Source organism: Hippocampus guttulatus, chromosome 8, assembly GCF_054856545.1.
Source record: "Hippocampus guttulatus isolate MCC_2025c chromosome 8, RoL_Hgut_1.0, whole genome shotgun sequence".
Taxonomy (NCBI): domain Eukaryota; kingdom Metazoa; phylum Chordata; class Actinopteri; order Syngnathiformes; family Syngnathidae; genus Hippocampus; species Hippocampus guttulatus.
In genome coordinates, this window is record NC_141268.1 from 17968241 (window position 1) to 17983009 (window position 14769).

General features: G+C 45.0%; 1 protein-coding gene across 6 annotated transcripts in view; it reads left to right on the forward strand.

Annotated features, from left to right (window-relative positions):
- The window catches only part of plxna1b (plexin A1b), a 178254-nt gene that overhangs the window by 11172 nt on the left and 152313 nt on the right, over window positions 1-14769 (forward strand). Inside the window, exon 1 of one of the 6 annotated variants that reach the window (XM_086117859.1) lies at window positions 7730-7878. The exons of the other annotated variants lie outside the window; for them this stretch is intronic. The gene's annotated coding sequence lies outside the window, so the exon portion shown is untranslated. Of the gene's footprint in view, window positions 1-7729; window positions 7879-14769 lie in introns of those variants that run through there. 6 annotated transcript variants of the gene reach the window in all.

Sequence of the window (14769 nt, forward strand, 5' to 3'; positions counted from 1 at the left end):
AGCTTTTCTCTCTCTAATGGCTTCCCATGTGGAGAACGGTCCAAGTGAAGAGGGAAAGTACATCTTCTGCCAAACACTTGTCCGTAGGTGGGTGTCATGCAATTCACGGAAAATGTCAAGAACTCAAGGTTACCGCAGAATATATGCATTCGCTCTACATTGTGTGTGAGACAAAAAGGGGCCAAGGGATAAAAAGCGCTTTTATTCAGAGCTCATGTATTGGAGAATACTGAAAACAAGCCACGATTACAAAAAGCACTGAGCGCGGCGCAGACCTGCGCCAAGGTGGAAAGATTGTGGGCTGCATATCAACAGGAATGAGGCGAAAAAGAAATAGATAATGGAAAACTAATCAATGTTAAATGAATACTGCATTAAAAAAAAAAGGCGCTCTGCCAGGTTTTTAAGGAAGATTATGAAATAAGCAAACGTTCTTCATAAAAGTAAGTGCCACGCGCCCGATACATCTGGGGCAGCCATATTTCATGAAAATACCATGAGGTCACGCTTCATTTTACTGTGCGCCCCATGTTCAGTGTATACGGGATTGTATCCATTTCAGTTCGGGGGTGGGCGGGTGTAGAATATCATACCCTCGCAACTCTCCAACCCCCTAAATCATATCGGCACCTCCCATCTCTTCCCCATTCGCCATTAACCAGGAAGTAGCCGTATCCAACTGAGTGGCGAAGCATTGAGTGTTTGCAAACGCACTGAATGTTGATTTTTTATTTTTTTGCCAGGGCTAATTTAAAAAAAAAAAAAAGTAAGAGTTTGCCACCAAACTTGATTTGAGATCCACATTTATCATTTGACTGACGTGTCGACATTTACAGGTTCTCATCCACATCTTCCCAAGTCACTTTTGAGCCATGTTTTTCCCAACATGAATGTTTTGTTGGCTCATTTCTTACGCCAGTTACCCTTCCTCACACATCGCGTGAGTTCATTTCATATTGGTGAAGGCACGCTCCAATTTGGAACCCTTCATTTGAGGATTTACTATATGTCTCGAGGGATTGTTATCATACAGTAGGTTCTGAGAGGTAAAGCGCAAACATAGCCGTCGCTGTTTAGCAGAACGTGCGTGAGATGACGATTTCCACTCGCTTAATACAAAAGCAGCCAAATGCCAAACTTGCAGCTCCACTTTCTACTTATGCATACCTGGCAAGTCATGACTAAAACTTGTCCTGTCGCAAAAGCTGGCATGACCAACAGCTTGGCATACATCTGTGGGCTTAAAGTGAATAGTAAGGCAGTCATTAAAAGTAGGTTCTGACAAGCAGTCTCCCACAGGTACTGAGCTCTGAGCAAGCCTCTTAACAATCTCCTTGCAGAATGTTTTCTGTTTAAACGGCAGTCCAAAATCATTAATTTTCAGTCTGCATCAAAAAGAAGAAGAAAAAAAAACAGATTCAAATAAATCAGATGCAATTGGAGCAATTGGAAAGTGGAGGTGAACTCGAGAACCAACTTAAAGGCAGCAACCATTACAGATGCTGTTGTATACAGCAGAGGGTCCTCAAACACCGGTCTGCGGCCCGGTACCAGTCCATGGGCCATCTCCTACCAGGCCACACAGAGAGACGTGATTTTATTTATTTATTTATTTATTTATTCCCCCAAGCAGCAAATAAACTGAATTTACACAGGAGGGTTTGAGGAAGAATTCTAACCCAGAATGTCAGAACTGTAAAACAGACATGCCAACCAGAGCTCATACCGAATAAGTTATGCACCCATCCATCCATTTTCTGATCCGCTTTTATCCTCACAAGGGTTGCGGTGGGATGATGCAGCCTATCCCAGCTGTCTTCGGGCAGTAGGCGAGGGACACCCTGAACCGGTTGCCAGCCAATCACAGGGCACACAGAGACGATTGATATTGAGTTAAATTCAATTCAGTTTTCACGCAGTTTGTGTGACAGGTCTGGTGGCAAACTGCAAATGAAGCGACGCACCCACCTGAAAACATCTCAAAGATCAGTGAGCTTCAGAACATCTGTTCCTCTCCATTAGGGTGGCGGTGTTTTTTTTCCCTGAAGTTTAAAAAAAGCAATAATCTTTTCAAACTTATTTTCCTTTGGAATGAAATGTTTTGACCTGGAAGTCGACCAGCAACGTGGAAGTGATTTTGCTCAACCGTACATTTGTTAAGCGTCTTCTCAGTATGTCATGCTTGAAGCAAAATAAATAAATAACTAAACCCCCCTTCATTGTCTCTGTATTTTCATTGTTGTCCAAACCGCATGGCTGTGGCGTGAGAAACAATCTGGACAGGAAAAGCCACAGCATAAATTCCAACCCCCCTCATTTCATCAAAAACAAATGAGTTATGTTTCCTCAAAGACTGAGTGTGTGCCGGCCTCTAAACCTGACACACCTCATGACACGGAATCAGAAGCCAGCAAACAAAGGCTACACAAAGTGTTTGATAGCGACCGTGAGATTACAAAGAGGTTATTTGTAGCTGATTATGTGCCGAGATTGGAATCATGATTGGGTACTTCAAATATTTCTCCTCACCGAATTTCAAGGGGGCTTGAACAGACGAGGACTGGCTTTGCGGCTAACTAGCTTAGCATAATGAAGTCAACTACGTAATGGCCGCCCTAATCACCAAATGGCTCCTACACTCCAAGTGCGGCACCTTATATTGCATGACCGCAGGTGTTGTACGTTGCCTGTTTTGTAATAGCAAAGCCATCATTATAACAATTTTCAAACATATACAGAATATGCAATATAATTGCATATTCTGTATATATGCATAATATGCTGCAATTTAGAGATGGACATCTTCCAGTTTACACACTGCAACATCTGAGCTGTTCTTGAATTCTCGCTACCCCCCCCCCCCCCCACCCTCCCCAGCATATTACGCTCATTAATTCTTAATGATGTCCATCACAGCCAACATGACATCGCAAATGTCTGATATTTTCATCCATCTTTATCAGTGCTTCTGCCACCTAATTGGAGGAAGCAGCCTCCAGGCTCACCCGTTAAGTCGCCATCGTACAAAATTCGCACTCATTTTCCCATTTGCAAAAAGAAATAAAATGGTTCCCTGCTATCATATATGAGGAAATTATCTAAAAGCAATTTTACTGCCTTTATGATGTTGGACAGGCGATTCGACACCCAATAGGTGATTCACATGCGGTGGCTGCCAAAACAGTGAACATATATTCCCAGTCGAAACTTAATTGATGAGTGTGGTCAATGCACTTGAAGTCATAGCCGGCGAGCACGTCTTTAAAGTTGTAGCCCTTGGAAGAGCACATCTCTTGAGTATTTTTAGATTTCCCCTATGAGGCCCTCTTCCTGAATAATTCAAGCAATATTACTCATTGGTCATACTTTGCCAACAGATAATTCATCAAATCCAAATGAGTTATGATTCAGTACTTTGGTACATATGTGTGATTGTATTGTTTTAATGATCATTTATTTATCAGACATGAATCAATTACGCAACAAATTAGTGTTATTGCAGATTCTACTCCAAAGGCAAAATAGAACTTTGACAAGATAATATGTCATAATATGATCCGGAGAAAATGAATTGCATCACAGTGTGTAGGTGTAGGCAGAAGCACGAATAAGGTGATGTAACGAAAGAACAACATATCATATTGCATTACATGGCGCACGTCAAATGTGCCTTTCCGCTTTTTGAACTGCAGCAGTTTATACTTGTATGCTGTGTTACTTTGACAAGGTCTTACCGCATGACTGTGAGACGTTTCTTATTTTTTATTGATTTTTTTTGTCCATGATCTCTCCTTTGATGTTTTTTGAAAAAGTCATTCTGTGAACAGTCTGTTCTTTGATATGAAATGAAGCATATTGGCTACTCTGAGGTGCAATGAAAAACAAATGGAGGAAGTATTTAGTTATTTTAGCTAGCGGGCGGCGGCGTAAATAGCCACGAGCTTTCCTCGACCTCCGACTACTGGCGTGACGTGATGCGAGTGCTTCCAGCCCGCTGAAGCTTTCCGGGACCGTCTCGATGATTGCGTTAATGGGAAAAGTCTATCATTGTGAATGTTTCTAATCAATGTGTCAATTTCATTAGCAAATTTGCGATCGGAAACTGCTTATTTCGACCCTTGACGTATCAAGTTTGGGTGTACTGGTTTGTCGTTCCTTATATTGTGCGGTACAGGATAGACAATAAACAATAAGTTGCCTAAGGGGAGATGACATTATTCATCGAGATATGAATAGAGAGAACAAAATGATCGCTGTTTCCGTTTTATTACGCATGTTGGCCAATGAGAAGTGGAGAGGAAACAACGCTCTCTTCGAGTGTCCTGTACATCAAAGTGAAAGAAGCGTCGCTGACCCGAAGTGGCAGCAGCTCGCACGCACGCTGTGAGGTCCATAATGTGAGCTGGCCCAAATGGGATTGGAGAGATCAGGCAGCTTTAGCGAGATGAAATCCGGTCACCATGCTCCCATCTTGTTGTTAGCCAATTAATGGCTCCTCAACTGGTTAGTTTGCACCGGGCCACCTCAGGTTACGAGACCAGCAAATCTGCTCTCCGCCTGCTGTTTCCAATCTTCTTATTTTTATTAGGCGCAAGGAATTATTTTTTTTTTTTGACATTGTCGATATTCCCCCCCCACCCCCCCCCCGCCATCTCATGGGCCTTCTGTCCGAGACTGATGCCCCTTACAATACTTTGATGCCCCTTCATTTATGATGCTGGGGGTGGTTGCGTTTGGATGATTGTGTTTGATGTATAGCCTGACAAAAGACATGTCATTGAAATTGTTTCATTGTCGAGTCGGGTGCTGTGGATCCCCCCCCCCCCCCCCCCCCCCATCCCGCCTTCGGGGGATGTGCCTGGCTTCTGCCCTGTCGGCAACTATCTCTGCACATCACTGGTCGCAGCTAACAGTTTAACCTCAGAGGTTCCACCGTAATTTATGCTTTGGGTATATCATGAAGACATCCTGCATGAAAAAAATGATACCGTATATCCTTGTATGGAGTTTGCATGTTCTCCCCGGCCGGGCCTGAGTTGGTTTTCTCCGGCTAGTCCGGTTTCCTTCCACTTTCCAAAAAACATGCATGGCAGGCTGATTGAACACTCCAAATTGTCCCTAGGTGTGAATGTGAGCGCGGATGGTTGTTCGTTTCTGTGTGTGCTGCGGTTGCCAGCCAATCGCAGAGCACACGCCGGTTCAGGGTGTCCCCAGCTTACTGCCCGAAGACGGCTGGGATAGGCTCCGGCAACCCTTGTCGCGGATCGGAAAATGGATGGATGGAGGTTCCACTGTAATTTGTGCATTGGGTATATCATGAAGACATACTGCGTGAAAAAAATGATACCGTATACATTTGGATACACGATTAATACGTACCATGTCAAATCATTATATAGATCTTTCTTCCTCAGCCTAGTTTAAAAGAATTTGTGTGTTCAAGGACAAATACATAAGTCAGTTAGTGTGTTGTCCAGAAATATTTGTTCTTCTTGCCAAACAGAAGCCCATTAATTGTGCATGAATAAAAAATAGAGAGCAATACGGCAGGCGAGCAGCAAACTGGCATGTGCACGTTGATTTAATATTCTCTGTGCTTTCAGCCCAAGCTGCTCATGCTCAGCCTGTGCACCGTCTAGTCAACTCATGACAGCAAAGACTAATCTGGCTCATTAAAAAAGTAGTGAGCACTACTGTATATGCAAAACAACTTTGGATGTGGTTAAATATGCAGAGATGAAGGTGCTTTATATAAGCCTCTTTAAGGTGCTGTGCCATTTATATTTGGCCATCTTAAAAAGCTGCGCTGCGTTATACGTAACACACACTCACCCAAACAAAAAACAAAAAAACAACCAAGCAACTTTTGGACACAGGTTTCCTACTCCGGAATACGTTTTATCCATAAAAACCCGTTCCCATGAGAACTTTCCGTGCGCGTGCAGCCTAAGTGGACCAACGTGAACGCAAAACTAATCAATGCATTCATTTTTCAAGGTGAGATCACGAGCAGCCTTGTCCTGGGGCCTTTCATGTGGCAAGTGAGCCTAATATCTTCATATTAGTAAGACCAAAACAACCATTTCTAATGGCACAGTAGGCCTTTGAAACCAATTGAAAGCTGGACCTTGTGAAAACAAACAAAAAAAAGAACTCGGGGGAAACATTTTTAGAAAGTACTGAAATTCAGTTGCCCTCGTAGTTGCACAACACATTTCTGTCTCTCCTAAGCATTAAGACACACATCCCTCCTGCGGTGCATACACAGCACACTGGATCAGGTGGTGTGGTCAGAACCGGAGCGTGCTCTCTGCTCTCCTGAGTGCAATCAGTAACTGAGCTGCCTGCTTGAATAACTCGGTTACCTCTAAAGCCTTCGCACTGCCGCAACGTCATTGAAAAGTGCTTAAAAAACACTTTGTCCGCGTTCCTAATATTAGCCTCAATTGATCCTGGCATATCCAAGTCACTTCCGCTGACTTGAGGTTGCACGCTCTAACAAGGTAAGAGGGGAGAAAAGTTGCCTGTGCGAAGACGTGTCTTGGGAATCTGTTGAGTTTCCACTCAATTGAGATGAGGTGATGTGAACTTGTCTTCTGATGTCATACGACAGGCAAAAACCTGGGGCTCCTTATTTCATCAGGGGCTTATCAGATAGGCTTCCAAGTGTGCCCGGCTGATACCCTATAGGTCAAGGGTCACCAACATGGCAACCGCAGGTGGGCATCTGATTGCACCCATTTGAAGGCGAGATTCTAAAGCTACATGAATTTGAACACTGCGGCTGAAGTGATGTCATATGGCCATCAAATTTGGCCTTTTGAGAACGCGGCGTACGAATTTGGACAGAAGTTATTGTGATTGGGTGGAAACTTGGATCGGCTCCACCTTACCTGAGACCCGAGTACTGTAAGTGTAAGATGTTTACAAATTGGATGGATAGGTCTGTTGTGTTTCATCTTCAAAATGAAATTATATATTCTGGGACAATGTTGTATTGGTTTGGAATATCAATTACAGTACATCAGTAAATGTATATAAAACAAGGCATTCAGAAAATATAGCTTTGAAACACGCATCCCTTTTCCATCCCACTTATAGACGCTCTTCTCAACGTTTGAATTTTGCCTTTTCCACTCTCTTGTTAGATGGTATTTGTGGAATTTGTATTGCCAAGTGCTCCCTTCTGGAATTCTTAATGGTTAAATGTATGCAGATAATCATTCTGGCATCTCATTGAATGAATTATTTACAATACAAATGACAACATTATTCAGGAAAATTGAGATCAACCAGAAATTAAACTGATTGAAAAAGAACTTAAATGACTAACGAAGTACGTATGAGAGAATGCAATCCGCTCCAAGGCGACGTGGGGTAAAAGGTGAGTCCGTACATCAGGCATGATTGTCCAGCTCCTGTCCTGTCCTGTTTTCCTTCTCTCTGGGCTGCAACACACCTGATTCAGATGATCAGCTCATCAGCCAGCTCTGAAGCGGCATGAGAACAATCCTGATTATTTGAATCAGGTGTGTTGCTCCTGGGAAAGCTGGAAAACAGGCAGGACAGCGGCCCTTGAGGACCGACTTTGGACACCCCCTGCGCGTAAATGGGGCTTGCCGTTTGAAATGAACCACGAGAGTCAACCAAGTAGCGCCCTCTGTGGACTGAATGAAGTACTGCACGAGCTGAGCGCCTGCCCCTCCTCTTTCCTCCACCCTCAGCGTGGAGCCCGAGCTGCATTCCTCTTCTCTCGAGTCACACGCAGGGAGCCGCCGAAGAGAGAACACCAGTCTCTCCGTGACGAGAGTGGAAATGTCCCCAAGTTTTGGAATTTAAACCATGGCGAGCATTTCTTCGCTGCGGATCACTTGACCGGTAAGTAACGTGCAAACTCACGGGCGGGACTCCTCTGGGGAGCGAGTACCGCATGTTTTTGGGTCACCGAAGCCGGCTGGCGAACTGAGTTTATACCGTACGGCTCTTGTACAGCTCTGGTCCGCAGTGTGACTTGATTGTATCCCCCACAGACGAGCAGCAGCAGCAGGCTGCTCCTTGCTTCCACCCCCCCTTCGCCCCCTGTTTGCAATGCTGGGCGCGCCACACAGAGCCAGGCGTGAAAATAGACACGAAGTCCAACAGGCAAAGTCTTTTTCGGCTTGACTTAGGGAGGGAGACGGAAGAACGACACCCGAAGCCTTGCAAACTTCGTTTGAAAATGTTGACTTTATAATCTGCCTAAAGCTTCTCTTCGGCTTGCGATGCAGCGTTACAGGTAGAGTACATGATTGACTTTTGTGCCATGTCAAAATGTTGCTTTGGCGCAAACGAGGAGGCTCCCGGAGTGATGTTTGTTGACAACGGAGCAGCTAGCCGCCCCTCGTTGGCTCTTGAAATTCCACAACCAGCACTTCCACATCCAAGCATCGTTACAGGTTTGACACCCGTGTCACCTGTGTGCGTAACCACTACTTTATTTCTTCCCGGTTGCACCACAAGGATCCTCCGAATGGTCCAACGGGATGAAACCCGCTGCTGGATTTCTCCCGAGGGACGTGCCGGTGTTCCCTTCAACATCCCCACTTCCGCCCAAAAATCAATTCCCTTATTAGCTTTGAAATGATTACAATCGTGTTGGTACGGCGTTAAAAAGGGGGGGGGGCGTTAATGCAATTTGTAAGCTTTGTTATTCGACAGTAATTGAGCAGGCAGCGAGCGGGGTCTGGGTGTGTGTGGAGTGCGCAACGCTTGGCAAGCCATCGGAAAGACTTCTTGCTCGGTTAGGGTTCCCCTCATTCTTATTTTATTCGAATAAAAAGTCAAATCAGATTGTGACACATTTGGGAATTATTTGGAGCCTGATGAAAATTTAAAAAAAAATGGATGCGGGACAATTCTTTATTCTTTTGCAGTTTAATAGTAGCTGGAAATCACTGCAGTCTTTTTTTTTTCCTAACAAAGGTGTCTTGCAGTGTAACTCATTGTGGCTAATTTAACATTTGAAGTGCTTAAATCCTGTATGAGAAATCTTTGTGAGGATTTATGCGCCACACTGTGAGTGAGCTATAAGAGAAATAGCCCAGTTCTGCCCATGTTCAGTCATGCAGCAGCACATTGTTGGCTCGATGCCACCGAGCACTCGCAATCGAACAGGTGGCAATACAAACATGAGAGTGTATATTTAAGTGTTGCCGTCCACTCGTCTCGCCGGTACATGTTAACTTTTCAATCGGGGTTAATTTATAATGGTAGTTAGTACATGAGGAAACTGTCAACAGAAGTTTCAAAGGTCAAATAATGAAATCATCACTAATGCATTTTCCTCTCTGGGAGAATGTCACTTTTTAAAAAAATGTTATTTTATTTTTTAATTAATCATTTCACAGTCCTTCTGGTATTTAATTCTCTTGTTTTTTTTTTACGATTGCATCCATCGGCTTGCAAATTCCCCACTCCGGGTTGCCTCCATTGATTGTGCAATCTCGTTATCCGCAATCAAAAGCCAAATCTGCAACCTTGCATGACATTTACACGATTCCTGCAACCCAGCCAGAAGATGACAAGCAGTTTGCCGTCATCTTGCCTAATTATGATACATATCTTCCCACAATAGAGCAGCAGTGTCATGAATTTTCAAGGCCTGCGCCATCCATCCGGCCCGTCTGCTGGCGCGAGGGCTCAATCTGTGATGTCCAAACTTTGGAATTCTTGCTGACATGTGCACTTTGCACCCCTCCGGTTTTGCCTTTGTGTGGTTGTTCCCCCCCTGTGCCTCTCCCCTCGCCATGCATTCCTCTGGAGTATTCAATGAGCAGAATATTTAAGGTCTAATTAGATTGTGGGTGGATGACAAAGCAGAGGAACCGTGCTTAAGTGTTGAATGAGCCATCGACGACGAGAAACAAGAAATATTGTTTGGGGTTATGCTCTACTGTGATTCATTGCTTTCACGTGGGGCCAAATAAATGCACTGTGATCACACTTACCGGTTTTGTGTAGGTGTTGTGAGGCTGTAAAAGCCACCTCCTTTTCCAGCGCGCGTAACCGAATGACAATCTGAACCTGAGTGACAATCTCATCCTCGTCTCAGTCTCCTTTCCTGTGCTGTTCTTCCGACCTCATGCTGCCACTCAGGATTTCTTCACGTCTTCTTCCGCTCATGATTTTCTTTGCCTGCGTTCTGTCAGGAGCGTCTACCTCCCTGCTTTCGCGCTACCTTTTTTTCCCTTCCTTTTTGCACACTGCCTCGTTCTTTTCGCTTCTGCCGTTCTCACTCTGTCAAGTTACATGCGGGTTCCCCTCCTCACATATGGGAGACTCGGCCATGCTGCCTCCCCCTCTTGACTAGTTCACTTCACAGTCTAAAAAGTCAACCGTGCGGCCGTCACTGTTTTCCTGACGGACTTCGAGAGGGAAAGCCAATCAAGCCAATATATTGGCCGTGGTAGAAGTGTCCAAGAAAACGATTAAAGTGCTCAACACGGAAAACGATTAAAGTGCCCGACACTAATTGGCATGTGCATTCGCCAACACGCACTCAGACAACCACTTTGTGAGCCCTGCGCAGCCATTACGAAACAAAGATAATACCAAAATCATAGTTAACTACTGCCTAAACGAAGGAAGAAGGAGACAAGCAAGACTTCTCAGGATATTTAGCCCCTTTGTTGGATGTAAGCCGATGAGGTTTGTGGGCCTTTTTGTTGAATGCGTTGTCTTCATAACTTTTGTCTTTCATTTATTGTTTCGTAATGCCATTTGTAGTCCGATATTTCATGTCCGTGTTTGTGACAAGTTCTCACGGGTTGCCAAGGAATAAACCCTGTGTTTTTATGGACTTTGTGTCGTGCTTCATGCTACATCCTGAGGGAGCTACATATGGATCAATATTCTGATTTCTTGGACGTAATATTTCAAATGTTCTGCGAAGCGCTTCGTTACAGCTGCAGTGGTTGTGAAGCATCTACACAAATAAAGCTGTGTTGTATTGTATTCTCTTTAGCGTAGCCCCACTGAGCGGATGCATAGCGAACCGCAGTCTCTATTGTATCTTCGATTCTATTCGCCTCATAAAGCAGTGTGCCCAATATACGGTTTTAAAACAGGCCAATCACTGAAGGTGCGCCTTATTGTATACAACTTGGTGGTGACTGGCAGAAAACGTATTATTTTTTTTTTGATGACATGGCATCTTTGGTTGGCTGTTAAGTCATTCAGTACCAGCCAATTCTAGACCAAGTCTGAAAAGACGTTTAAAAACGTCTTTGGGAGTGAATGAGTTCACATGGTGACGTTAGATCGCAAAGTCAGCTGCAATTCCGATTTAAATTTGCAGCAAAACTCCGGGCCGACATTTGACCACCCTTGAAAAGTAGTTGTCAAAACCCTGGGCCTTACTTCGTGTCTTGCTGCGAATTGCTGATTCCCTTAGCGTTAAGGTCCCAATGTTGTTCCTACCTTGTGTACCACCGCTGTTTTTCTTTTCCCCTCTTTTGGAGTGTTTTTCCTGAGTCTCTGTGGGGTTGTTGTGTGGTACCCCGAGGCAAGGAACCATGCAGCAGCAGCAACAATATTAAAACACACCAAAGAGAGACTAGCAGCAGAGCTCAAGGCCCTGTTATACACACACACACACACACACACACGAACTGCTCGCTTGGTGCTAACACATCTCCAGTTGACAAGCTCCTAATATGAAATAAACTCACTCTCCAATACCTGGCGGGCCTGTCTCGACTGACTGTTCAAATAGGAATGACCTCCATTTGGACCAAATGAAGACCTGGGATTGAGATTTGAGAGTCGGTGGGCGGCGCTCAAGTGCGAAATACTGGCGCACGACAAATCATTTCTCAGGGTAAGTGTGCAGGTGGGCCCGCAGCATCAACCCTCATCAGTGCCAGTCAGAAGCAAATTTAAAGGCGAGCGCAGATGCTGACGCGTTTTTCAAGGCTCAAACCTGGTGGCACGTTTTATTCCGAAGAAAATGCTTGAAATCAAGCGCATGCGCAATAAGAGTTCTTATGTGGAAAATTTGAAATGAAAACAGAGTTTGTATGATATGATCCTGTGACCCCCCCCCCCCCCCCCCAAAAAAGATCCTTTGTTCAGTACCTTCACGCCAAAAATATGAGCAGTATAAGGACACCGCTCAAACAGCAGCACCAGAGGAGGGCAGCCCTATTTATTTTTTTTCTCAGACTCAGTCTTGCTCAGCCAAGTGAACTGTCTGCTATGTATAATTAATTTTCTCTCCTCTCCCAGTTTATTTTTATCCCCCGCTTTTAACCATTCCTTCAAAGGACCCCTTCCCCGCTTCCGTCCTCCGCAGTGCCTGCTGAAAGTGACAGCTGCTCGGCTAAGGGGGACGCTGTTTGAAGCAGATAGTAGAAAGGTCCCTCAACTCAAGATGATTTGGAACAGAAACATCTCTCTCGCTCTCTCTCTCTTTCTGCTCTGCTGACGGTATCAAAAAGGTGCTTGCTAATCTGGCCGCAAATTGAAAATAGGATCCACCTCCACTCGAGTCTGCGTAGGCCTGTTGGGAAACAGAATTTCCACGTTTGGTGGGAATTAAGTTTGTACTGTGAAGCAGGATAAAGACAAAACATCTATCAAGTTTGATAGACGGTTTCTAATGCAGTAAAAAAAATCAGTGTTTTATAATTTAAAACGAAGGCACACTCTTGGAGGGTGTGTTTGTATCTGATCAACATTGGAATGCAGTCAGTTAGTCCAAGTGACAATTGCGCCTGAAGTTGCAATGAGTCACTCCTGACTCTGTTTCCTCTTCTGACCCGCTCGCCCCCAAGTAGAAATCCCACCGCCTCCTGCAGCTCGCGGGCGCGGCCTCGGTGCGCCAGGCTCCCTCACTTGCATGCTAACGCTCTCGTCAGCATTCCGTCCGTCTTCCCAAACTCTGAGTCAGGCTGGCCGCTTTGGGTCCCCCTTTGCTTGCAGTCGCATCAAAACGTCGATCCTGATTGCGTTTTCTCCACTGCAGAAGACCCGACCGGGGACTTTCCCCGTTGGTCATGAAGTCACAGGTCCTTCCTGTGGCCACGCGTTGTCATTTGTGTTGTCTTGGTTATGTTCACATCTTGTCATCATTTGAATCAGGTGTGGGGGAGGAGGGAGACATTGAAAACAGGACAGTGACTTGGGCACTCTTGTGCTTCAAAAGTGGGGCTATATTCTAATACATTATTTCACATAATTTTATGCATCCTTTGTAGGTGAACGCCACACAATGGTGATTTTTAACTTCCACATTCAAGTGTCACATCACATTTTTTTTTGTTTTGATGTTAACCCTTTCATGCACAAATAATGATAACCTGGAACCTGATAAGCTGTTTACTATAGTAACCGCTGTCTCTGAAGGGGTTAAAACACTGGTGTCAAACTCAAGGCCCGGGGGCCAGATCTGGCCCGCCACACCATTTTATGTGGCCCGCCAAAGCAGCCGCCAACATGTCAACTTCCATGATCCTTTCTAAAATGTCCAAACCCCTCATGATAGTAACTTAAACAATAGTTAAATCAACAGTTACTCTTGACTTCTTTATATGGTTTCAGTCATAACGGCCCTCCAAGTGAAACGGTAACTAAAATGTGACCCGGGCCAAAAATGAGTTTGACACCCCTGGGTTAAAAGATGCTGAAGGCTTCATCAGTCGTCGCCACGGTCAAGCGTTGGCGGGTTGCCCTTGCCAAACACCCCCAAATCTGCCGGCCTGCAGAAAACCTTTTCTTCCGGGTGGATGTCTGGACCCACCTGTCAGTATCATCCGCAGCAAGTGTGTGTGTTTCTGATGCTGAGATATTCGGAGCGTTCAGCTGAGGGAGCCTACTGGTTATTTACCCTGCTCACTAGAGTCTGTCTGCCTCTTCAGGCATGTTTGGCTTGTTAATGAGAATCACCATGCGGGCGTGCGTGAGTTGAGGGGGAGGGCGGGAGAGAGAGAGTAGACAGTGCGACGTGCGCATGTATTTGCGTTGAGATAAGCAGCGCGTCGTCGGCGCGTTCCCATTGATGCGCACGGGAGGAAAATATACGGGATGCTATCTGAACGTACACGGAGACTCGCGCCGTACGTAAGGGAACGATCAGAGTGGAAGAGATGAAAAGGGGAATCAGGCACGCTGCTATTTATCCTCGCGGTTCTTGTTAATCGCAAGAAGCGACTTATAATTGCTCACTTAATTTTTTTTATTTGTATTTTTTTGCCCTGTCTTCGTCGCTTCCCACGCCATTTCTTTCTAATATCATCACCTTTTCTTGTTGCGCACACACAACCTGCTGGTTTCCGTGTTGTTTACCAAGGGGACCGTTAAATTATTCAGCTACGCGGCAGTTGCGCGTACAACCCTACTCCCGTACTGTACACAAGACCTATAGGAGGAGGCAGAGCTTTAAAACGAGCGGTTCTGCGATGGAAAGCGTGACTTTGGGCTCGCCGATAAATCCGCATGTTGGCGGATGTCTGACCTCTCTATTAGGACAAATACTGTCTTGGTTTTGAAAAGACTGGATACCCTTTTGATGCATCCTCTTAGGTGTTGGTTGGATTGAGTAGATGGGATCATGGAATCTATTTTGTTGAAAAAAAAAGGTGGTTCACATTGCCATGTCAAAAAGAACCATAGAACTCTAGTGGTGCTGGTTCTCATGTAAATCATTTTCGGAATACTTCCCTACCCCTTGGCTATCTATGTTTAACCTCATTAGTCACATTTCCACACCAGGCTGAGGGGCCACGTCAGGTC